Here is an 11,788-nt window from a genome sequence, read left to right as displayed (position 1 = left end):
TGGGTTGAAAGGTAATGAAATATGTTTTGCAGATGTGAGTGTTGCCTACGAATTGATAGGGTCATTTCAGAAGAAACACGCCGTATCTTATATTTTATTTATGGATCCGACAAGTCGAAATTTATAGTTAGAGTATCTGGCGAATTTTCAAATTCAATTTTCTCGAAAACGAACCTTTAAATAAAAAAATTTCTTTTTTTTAATTTATTTTTGCAGCGATGTAGGATCGCTACTTAGCCAATTACAAAAATAAGGAATTTTGAAAATAAGGAACAAGTTATGCACATCGTAAGTGATACGTTAAAAGATGAAATAAAACAATAAATGAAAAAGATTTATGCATATTTTAGAGCTTTAAATTGATAAAGTAATTGTAATAAAAAATAATAAATAGCTAAGTGATGATTGCTGTGACCCCATTTATAAAATATAAATACAGAGATAACTTTGTCATTGTATCTTATCATTTTATTAGCTTTGCTTGTTATGTCTCATTGAGATAATAAGCAGACGGATTTTTGAAAATAATTTCCAAACAATTATAATGTATCTAGATCTTAGAAAAAATATCGTAGATTTTTATTATTTATTTATAATTTGGTTTGCAACACCGATTTCAGACAAATTAAAAATCATGTTATATACACCCAATTCTATTTTTACACTAACTTCTTTTACACGATTTTGATTTAACACGAAATAGGAAAAAATGTAATTATATTTTTACACGACTTATTTTGATTTAACACGATCGACCCAAATTCTAAGAAGAAAATTTTGCTTTACTTTTATTTTTGTAACTGCGACATTGGAGACGAGGAATTAATTTTTGCGTAAAAGTCAATAAATGGTGAGTTATAGTTTTAAAACCTTTGTTTTATTAACCCCTTAGCCTACAATATGTGACAATATAATTAAAATATAAGTGACAACGAATAAAATCTTTTTATGTGTAACTCATATTATCTTGCCTAATTTTTGTGTTCATGAATTAGTGACATGTTTTTTTCCTTTTCAAATGATAATTTACTTTGTATGATACATGTGCAATCTTTATGAAGTACAATGTTTAATATCCTAACATGAAAACTCATGGTTTATTGTATTATTTTTGCTGATTTCTTGGGACTGGAACCAATCTTCTATTTTTCCATAGATGCAAAATACTTTTTTACACGAATTTTTTTTACACGTATTCCTCGGGAACGTATCTATAGTGTAAAAACAGAATTAGGTGTATTTCATTTTCAAGCAATATTTTATTTTCATTTTGTTTTATCTGGTCCACTATATAAATATGTCATTTTGCTCTATACTAAAAGAATTTTATGTTACGTATTATACAATTTATTCTAATCCATTTTACCTATTCTTGAACCTGTTTGACGCATTGAACTCCTATTAAATGTAAGTATATTAGCATTTTACATACGTTGTTGTTATTTAAACAATGTTTAAGTATGTATAATTTTACTGTTATAACATTTGAACATTTCTTTTAAACCATTACCTTTGAAACTTAACACTGTACAATAGCATCTTTACTTTAAATTGTATATGCTTACCATATTTTGATATACCCAGAATCGACGGTTATATTTTGCTACTTCTTGTAGAAATTCTGATACTCTAAAGAGGATAGAGTAGAATCACAGTCGAGATATAGAACAGACGTAACATTATAGGGACTTTTGTGGCGCATCTTCGACTACCCTACCGACCGAGAGGCGTAAGACTGATTGTAGCGACCTCTGTTCCTAAACGACGGCCAGATAAGGAACTATTTTGTGAAATAGTATCTAAGGCAAGGATAAAGAATGTGAAAATGCATGGAACATGCTCACGATGAAGCTGAATGCAAAACAAGCGATATAAAAAGTACATTAATATTTAAATCGCGAGTAAAGCTAGAAGAGGGGATAAACTTACTTAGAATTAAGCAAGTAAAAAGTTATCTCTGTAAAATAGATCCGGTAGGATCCGTAGGTAAAGTACAGTCAAGTTTCCTATAACGTGAGTAATTTATACCGCGTTACATGGAAACCGTGTTATAAGAAAATCAAAGTTAATTGGAATCGGGAAATGCGTTCTATGTAAACCGCATTATGATAAACGAAGTAATAAGACAAATCAGGTTAATTTATACCGCGATATACGGAAACCCCTGCCGCGTTATATGGAAATGGTGCTACAGGAAATTCAGAAATAATATAAATTGAACGAATTCGTATCGCGTTATATGGAATCTCGGAAATAAATAAATTGCACATAAATCAGACCTACATAAAAACTGCATTCTCAAGGTATCAAGTTGCAATTGATACGATTAATAAATAACATTTTATAATAGAATTGGCAACGAATATGTGGAATATTAAATATTTGAAATTAGGTTTATCGAATATAATAAATAGTTCGTATAATAAAATTATAAATTAAGAAAATTGTTTGCATCAAAAAAACTTAATTTCATACATATTAGTGAGGCATCCTAATTTAAAATAGGATCTAAAATGTCAAATTAAACGGTTTATTACTTTGTTTCATATAATTATCTTTTGGGCACCTATCAAAGTCCTTATTAAAATCTTTTCTATCGTAAGTTCTCTTATCCATCAATGTTAATCCATATTTCGTCTTATTTATGCTGTTACAGATCGCGTTTACAATTCTTGTTCTACAAGTTCGATCCTTAGATTGCCGAAGATTTCCAATCGTCGTTGAATAGATTTAACTCTATTGAAAGATTGACAGCTCTACTCCCTGAACTTCGGTGGAAGACATCCCTTTTTATAGTAAACAGCCGATTGTTATTTTGTCCAAACATTCTGGAAGATGCTGGATTGTTCTTCCCTGAAGTTACGATCCGATCTTTTGACTTAGCGGAATACCGGGTAGATATGAAAATCTCGTAACAATATTTATTTCTGTAACAAATATTTTATTCTCAAACACTCTTATGAAACCACTTTAGTCTGATCAGAATTCGGACATTCTTATCATGTGGTTCAAGGATACCACAATTAGATTGTTTTATTATTCGTCATCACTGTCAAATACTTGCAATCTAACCTTTTTTATTCTAATTGACCGAAAATCTTCCTCACTTTGCAAATTTTCTTCTTGGTTTTCAAATGTAGTTCTTCATTTTGTAATTCTTCCAAAACTTTCTTATATGGAGAAGAGCAATTTTGAAATTCTTTTTAAAATTTTGCACTGTGCATCGTTGAAATATCATTTTGAGTTAAGTAACCTTCTAATTCTTTAGCCAAATCCAACCCTTTTCTTTATATCATAATTGAAGTTTGAAAGGAATTCGTTATCCGTGTGTTCTTCCACAAATGAATTTGAGGTAGACTCATTAATTAATTCCACAAATTCTTCCTCATTTAAACTCTATTCCCGAAGTAGTTCTTCTATATCTTTATGGTTTATATCTGAAAATCCTTCACTGCTCGAAGCAAAAGCAATGTTTACTATTAAGTGGAGCTGAAATATCATTTCCCTTTTGAACCATTTAAAGTAAAAGAGGCCTTCAACATGCATTAACCCTTTGAACTCAAGAGATGACCATCAGTCAGCATTAGATAAAATTTCGAAGATCGATATTAATTAATATGTCAAATTTAAGATAATGTAACGGTGTGCGAGCTATCGAAATCAAATTAGCCGAAGACCGGGTAGATACGAAAATCTCGTAACAATATTTATTTCTGTAACAAATGTTTTATTCTCAAACGCTCTTATGAAACCTCTTCAATCTGATCAAAATTCAGACATCCTTATTACATGCTTCATACATTGAGGATACCACAATTAGATTGTTTTATTATTCATCATCATATTATTCAGCCATTTGAGTTGTTGGAATATTCTTGTACCAAAAACACGTTATAAGGAGACCGCGTTATAGGAGCATTGTTGCACTTATAAATCGCGTTATAAAAACTCCGTGTTATAGAAAACTCGACTGTATACGGTAATAGCTGGGGTGTGTCGGTTTCTGCTCATCTGATTACGCTTTGGCGACGAACTTTATTTTAATTGATCATTTCTACAAATTTTTCTACAACTAATTGTTTCTGCGCCGTTGCTTCGAGGGAGAGCTAGCACAAAGAATATGGCAGTAGGCAGATATCATGTAGGAAGGACTGTAGTAAAACTAGGCTCTTTGCTTCTGGGTAACTTCTTTATTCTCTTCGTATTCTGGTCGGATAGTGCCCCAAAAACGCATCCCTCGCTGTTTTATAGGGCGTGTCCCCTCTTCGTCGTCTTGTTTTCGCGTGTTCGTAGCCTCTTCCACTAACAAGGAGAGTGTAAGTCCTTCGGGTCACCGATTTAATTGAAACTTTGTAGGTTTGTAGATTTTGTTATGCAGTTCAAGAATATATATCATTATAGCCGCCACTACTCAATAGTTTTTGAGATATTTACAATTAAAGTTTCATTACTTCTATAACTACAGATTTATTTCCAATGGTTTTAAAGTAACGTTGTAGCCTAATTGCGACACGCAAAAATTCCTATGAGGCAGGTCTAGAGTTCAAGTAGACCTGTAGCATACGAATTTTCGGGTGTCACCATTAGGCCGGAACGACAATTGAAAACAGTTGGAAATAAATCTGTAGTTATAGAAGTAATAAAACTTTAAAACTTTAATCGTAAATATCTCAAAAACTATTGAGTGGTGGTGGCTATAATGATATATATTCTTAAACTGCGTAACGAAATCTACAAACCTACAAAGTTTCAATTAAATCGGTGACCCGAAGGACTTGCACTCTCCTTGTGAGCTCCAGTCCAGACGCCTCAGCTTGGTGTCTAACATCCCTATCTGTGGCTGTTGTCCTTGGGCCTTGGCGAGGTCTTCCTAAAACTCCAACGAAGAGCTGTCTCCCGCCGGAAGACAATGGGCCGCGGTGAAAGTTGCCCACAATCAATAATTCCTTAACTTTAACATGTTTTAAATTAAGTTCTCTTTGTTAAAAGCAATTTTTTTAGGTTATAATTTTATTATATGAACTATGTATTATATTCGACAAACCTAAATTCAAATATGTAAAAATATACATATACGTGGCCATTTTTATTATAAAATTTTATTTACTAACCTGATCAATCGCTACTTGATACTGTGAGAATGCAGTTTTCATATAGGTCTGATTTATGTACAATTTACTTATTTCTGAGATTCCATATAACTACGAATTCATTCAATTTATATTATTTCTGAGTTTCCTATAGCGCCGTTTCTATAAAACGAGGCAATGGTTTCCCTATAACGTGGTATGAATTAATCTGATTTGTTTTATTACTATGTTTCTCATAACGCGATTTCCATAAAACGCATTTCTTGATTTCAATTAATTCTGATTTTCTTATAACACGGTTTCCATATAACGCAGTATTACTCGACTGTATATTTTACGAATGCACGTGTGTAGTCGAGATTCGATATGCATATTGTAAAGTTTTCGAAAATATCTTGGATACTAAGGCCGACCGACAATGATTGATAGAGGAAAAAGTTATTCGAAACGTCGATCTTTATAAGATATTTCAAAATCATCGAAATCAAAGATGAACCAGCTCATCGGCAAGTTTACCAAAATTTTTATACGATAGTTTCATACTCTCATTTATCCATATTTGAGAAATACTCAATTTTTTTCTCAATACAAAATATCAAAAATTGTAAGTATTATACAATTATATGTACAAACGGGTTTAGAAAACTGACATAATAATAGTTATTCTGTTTATCGGAAGTGAACGAATCAGAAATACACGATGCATAGAAATACATATATACAGTATATAATTTAAAAAAGTAACAACACCTCGAAATCTAAATACCGATTTTCTCCTTCGTTATCTTCCAAATTAAAAAAAAAAAAAAATAACATGAAAAAGGAAATATAGCGAAGCATAAAATCCGTAGTTTCCATAATAAAGACAGCACCGACCATAAGAACAAGATTGTGCAGAGAAAATTGAGTTGCGATAGTGCTGCCACCTGAAGGAAAACTTTGGAGGTTAGCAGCGCGGACACGCGGCGTCTGTTAAGTGCGTGCACGTGCAACGAAAACAAGCAGTAACCTAAACCCAAAGAACATTACACCTTTTTCCCATTTACTTTCCTTTATTACTTTCGTGTATTTGTATTAGATTAGTTTCTTTATTTTTCCATCTTAGCGAAGTATCATATGTACCATATGTATTATTCTGATTTGCGTTTTCTTTACCAAGCGAATAAAATATTACATTTATTATTCGATTATAGCATAGTGAACGTGGCAAAAGTTTAGTTTATCGACTTTGCTCTAAACTTCTTAACATTTTCCTATTTTTAAAAAATGCTGTATTTTAGTACCAATATTAAATAGAGAAAAAAAGAGTGTAATTATTTAATAAAGGGGAGGTCTCACCAATTCCGATGATTTTCAAATATGTCGTAAAAATCGACATTTTGAAGAACTTTCTCCTATACATATAACCCCCGCTCGGCCTTAGTTTCCGAGATTTCTCCCTAAAAAGATCGTTGCTACTGCATTCAATTCTGTTTGTACGTACGCGTCTGTGACTCTGTATGTGTCAGGCTACGATCGCCCCTTATCTCTAGTTCTATAAATAACGACATGGCGACGAACGACGAATAACGTATAACGTGTCAAGTTAAATCAAGTTCTGCATTGATCTGGTTATTAAACGCGTTAAAATATTCAAAATGAAGTTATATAAATATTTAAATATATTCGAAAGTTATGATACATTAATTGGATTTTTAATCGAACAAAGAGCGATTCACGGTGAGATAAAGACGAATACGTGCTACTCGAATCTAGTTTTTAAGTACACCCGTTATATGCGGCCATTGCCGGCTGTCTCGATGTATTTATAGAAACCATAAACAATCGGCCACTCAACGCTTACACATACACTGCCACAGATACGTAGTTATAGGCAATATTCATTGTAGTAGTAGCAATAGCTTTTTGCAAAAATCTCGGAAATTTAGGCCGAGCGGTAGTTACATGTATAGGAAAAAGTTGTTCAAAATGTCGATCTCTACGACATATTGAAAAATCATTGAGATTGATGAGACCCCCCTTTTGTAAATAATTACCCTAAGAATTTCAGCGTACAAAATTAAGAACGTTTAAATTTTCCGTTTCGAATTTCTATATTTTTGGTAACTATGTGAATTAGAAACATTCTTCCCGATTTGGATAACCTTGAAATATGTTGTCGAAGATATCAATCTGTACAACTTTTCTCGGTACATGTTACAATTGCTCAGTTTTAATTTTCGGGATATTTAGAAAAATTGTTAGATAGATCACAAATGGGGATAGTGTGGAAATAAAAATTAGCCTAAACCATACTTAACCACAAATAGCGATATCGTCGAAATAAAAATTAGCCTAACCCAAACCTAACTGTAGGATAATAATGGAGTTAATGAGGAGCATGTTAATCGCAGAATAATAGCAGAATTAAAAAATAACGCGTTAATTCTACATTTGAGGTTAGGTTAATTTTTATTTTATCGTCATATTGGACCAAACACTATGCTTACTTATTATTATCGGTCATTGTTATATAGGGTGTTCTAAAATTCGCGCAAGATTTTAATTTTGCGCCATTTATGCGGTACAGTGTTGCCAACGCAAAAAGAGACAGCGTGGCAGCTGACAATTCAGGGTTACTTAAAATGGCGCGCTATAGTGAAAGAACAATAAGGTGTTCGTTGTTGAAAAATATTTACAATTTTTAATTAAAAACCTGTGTTTTCTATCAAAATTACTTCTAGCGTGAATTTTGGGACACCCAATGCTACCTTTCATGAATTTCAACGATACTTCATATAATTACGACCGAACTTCACTAACAGGTACGTTCATTTGATCGATTAATAATAAATTAGGTAATGAAATATTTAAAAATTGCAATTTCTTAGCGAAATCAGAGTTCCAATTTTTTAAATCTTTATTATTTCAAATATTTTAAGTGCCTTGATACATCTGTGTCACCTGTGTTTTCTACCAAAATTACTTCTTGCGTGAATTTTGAGTCACCCAATATGTTCATGCAGAGATTGAATAAGTATAATGTTTCTGTAGAATTATACGATACTCGTATTGCAATTTAAATTATCGATATTTATTTTATTATCTAATTTCTCTGATATAAATTATAATTACTTAGGAACCATTCTCAACGACGGACATTTTAATGCTAAATAAAAAACGATGACACAGCAATTATATCAGTGATCATAATAGATGTCACCACATATGTATCTTCCATGTAACAGTCCTATACCGGCGTATAATTAACCTAACTACTGAAGGTCCACACTCGTCTCTTTGTGCTAGGATTTATGTACATGTAGGATCGGTTTGGGTGGATTGGCTAAAATAGCGTTGCTTTACTTCTTAATAAAATACAATAAGCTTATACGTAGATTGACGGCTATGAAACAAGAGGGATTCGCTATGGGCATGTTCGACTTTGACTTCTTACCGACATAGTCTTAGACACTAGCTTAAGAACTCTTAAAGACTGGACACCATAGACTGTTCATGACTGATGACCGTGGAAACTGTTCTCGAGCCTATGGAGACTCTACTGTAGACCGTGGGGACTGGAGCTGCCCGCGCCCTTGCACGCTTATTTAAAGCATTCATGCCCAGGCTTTTCTTTCCAATCATGCCCTTTTCCCACGCAACCTCCGTGGGCCAGGTACTTCAATCACTCTGGACGCATCCCTAAACTTTCGCTCGACCCTACTATAAACATTCTTTACAGTTAATTCGCTTACACGCAGTCATTTCCATCCTAAGCCCAAACACACTTGGCATTCTTTCAGGGCCGTACTTATTCCAATTCCACATACGTATGCAGACCCAGCGACAACACAGTCTTATTCGTCATCTTGTCCTGAGTCTTATGACAAATCTTATCCTTATTTCCAGTTCTCGGTGTTCGTCAGTGTTCGCACAGAAAGAACTTGCTACCCAATGCAGCGTTCAACGTTGAACTCTTTGGTCGAGTTAGCCACGATTTCGTTTCTATGAAATCTCACGTAAATTTGCGTTGAATTTTAACCGACTCTATTCTCTCATTCTTTAATCCTCGCGTATACAGGCGAAACAGTGAACATTCCTCAACGAAAATGCAAACTTTGGCCGAATTCATTCGTAAAATATACACGGAAGAAAACTGCGTAGATTTTCTGATTCAAAAGAACATTTTCAAGAATTCTATCGAGTGTGCGAGATGTCACAGACTATTGACACTCAACCGCGAAACTTTATATTTTCGTTGCTACGCTACTTCCTATGTCGTCAAAAACAAGCGCAAGAAGGTAAAGGTGCAATGCCGGTATTATGTATTGGTGAAAAGGGCATCGTGTTTCGAGAAAGTTCATCTATCTCTGGTGGCGTGTGTTACGTTCATTGCCGAATGGCTGTGGTTTTCACCAACGCAGGATGATTTGTTCAGCCATGACATAGGCTTTGGATCGCGCACCATCACAGATTGGAGTACTTACTGCAGAGAGGTTAGATTTCATACATTGTTTTTCACTCTTCGTATTTTATATTAACGCTTTAATCTCTGACAAGGTATCTTCGATTCCATTGGTCCACGATTTTTCACCGATATCACGAAAATGTGATTTTGCATCGCCATTTTTATGTGATGTATACTGATGTTTGTGTATTAAGGAGGCAGTATAGTTTGAAAAGCTCAAAAATTAGTGATACTCTAAAGAAACACAGGAGAAAAAGTAATCGCTTGATTAACCCTTTGCACTCGAGTGGTGACCTTCAGTCACCATTTCATCAAATTTGGAAGATCGATATTAATTAATATATCAAATTTAGTGTAATGTAACAGTGTGCGAGGTATCGAAATCAAATAATTCTACGATTCTATTATTATACAATTCTTTATCTACTGCTCTAAAAAGTATTGTCAGTTTTTTAGTAGAGAATCTTTGAATTTCTACTCTTCTTTAGCCAAAAAATCGTCGAGTGCAAAGGGTTAATATAAGCTTATGTACTTGCTTCAATATATTGTAAGCTATATAAAGCATCAAATTTTAAAAATAAATCCCTTATTTAGCTTTGTGACGTCATCATTCTGAAGTAATTTTGTTCAATATGGCCTTTCAGTGTGTAGGATTCCAGCTAAATGGGATTAGTGACATAAACAAATTAAAAAGGACTTAAAAGTATAACATATTCTTAGGCATTGACGTTTGAACAACTCAATTTTTTTGAAAAGTAACAAAATGATAGCTTTTTACATTTAATCTGTCGAAATTTTACGAAAAATTTCATTGTTTTCTGTTAATAACGTTTAAAATTGTTAACAGTTTTAAAAAATCGAACGTTAGTGCCTAATCAGTATTATAGTAATGTAGGATCGGTTTTTGGGTGGACTGACTCAAGATAGTATTGTTGGCTTCCTAATAAAATAAAATATGCTTATAAACAGAATGACGGCCCCTGGTTATGAGACAAGAGAGATTCGCTATGGGCGCACTCTTCTGATCTTTCTTAAACTGACTTTAGACTTTGACACACTGTCTTTGACTGCAAACTCTAAGACATTGGACATTCTTAGACTGAACTGTTAGACTGACTTGGACTAACTCGCCTGTACCCATGCACCCTTATTTAAACCATTTATTCTGTCCTGTTTGCACACTCAGGCTTTCCATCCCAATCATACCCCTTTCCTCGCAACCTCGATGGACCAGGTACTTCAAACACATGCCACACTCATAAACTAACTTCCATTTGTCTATCGCACTCGGCTCTGTCATACGCATCCATTCGATCCTCTTGCGCGCGGTCACCTTTGTTCTAAGTTCAAACACTTCTGACACTCCTGCAAGACCGTACTCATTCCAATCCTACGGTAAAGATATATTCAAAATTTCATAACAATTGGTCGATTAGATCTCGAGATACCTTGCACATCGTTTGTAAAAACACAGTTTCGAGAAAACGCATTTAAAGTTTCGAAACGTAATTTTTCATACGTATCCTTAAGTTTTCACTAATCAGTCATATTGCTACCTCATACATATGAGCATCTCCTTTGACTTTAGTTTATTGCACGGCTGATAGACTGGACCTACAGGCGATTTGACGCTTTTGGAATTTTTAAACGATCGTCTATTAGGTGTTTTAATCATTTTTTCGTCGAGTGTGACGCATAGTGCAGCAGCTATTGGTACCGTGATTAAATTCATAGTTCTCATATCACAGAAAACATTGAGAAAATCTTTATTGAAAATGTTAACAACGATATAAACAGCGATTTTCGCGTTTGTAATTGTTACGGACCCAATCTGGTGCTCAGTTCGCGTGGCAGGCACGTTGCTGGGTTGTAAGGCCAACTGTGCTGTAGACGGGCGTGAAGGTCCAAATGGGTGTCCTCCGCTCAGTAGTCCAATGCTTGGACGTTGCCACACGTTATGAATTGTAGGTGCCCGATTTGAATTTGTAGCGGATAGTCAATCCACGGGACTGATTATCCACAAACTGGTGTGTTGGTTGATGATGCAGACTGTCTGTGCAGATGTGTACTTTCTAACTGCTTGTTGGTAATGAACTGACTGACTGACTGGTACTGACCTAACTAACTGTGCGATGCACGATCTTTCGAAGCCCATGATTGCCAAAGGGAAATCGGTTTTCCCATTGGTGGTTGACAGGACCGAGGGTAGGCCCTCGGTCCGCGAATCAGATGCCCCCAAAGAAGGGAGGAA

The sequence above is a fragment of the Eufriesea mexicana genome, unplaced genomic scaffold (assembly GCF_001483705.2).
Source record: "Eufriesea mexicana isolate 0111107269 unplaced genomic scaffold, ASM148370v2 scaffold620, whole genome shotgun sequence".
NCBI classification, from domain to species: domain Eukaryota; kingdom Metazoa; phylum Arthropoda; class Insecta; order Hymenoptera; family Apidae; genus Eufriesea; species Eufriesea mexicana.
The sequence above is the reverse complement of the archived record's forward strand: the minus strand, read 5'-3'. Positions refer to the sequence as shown.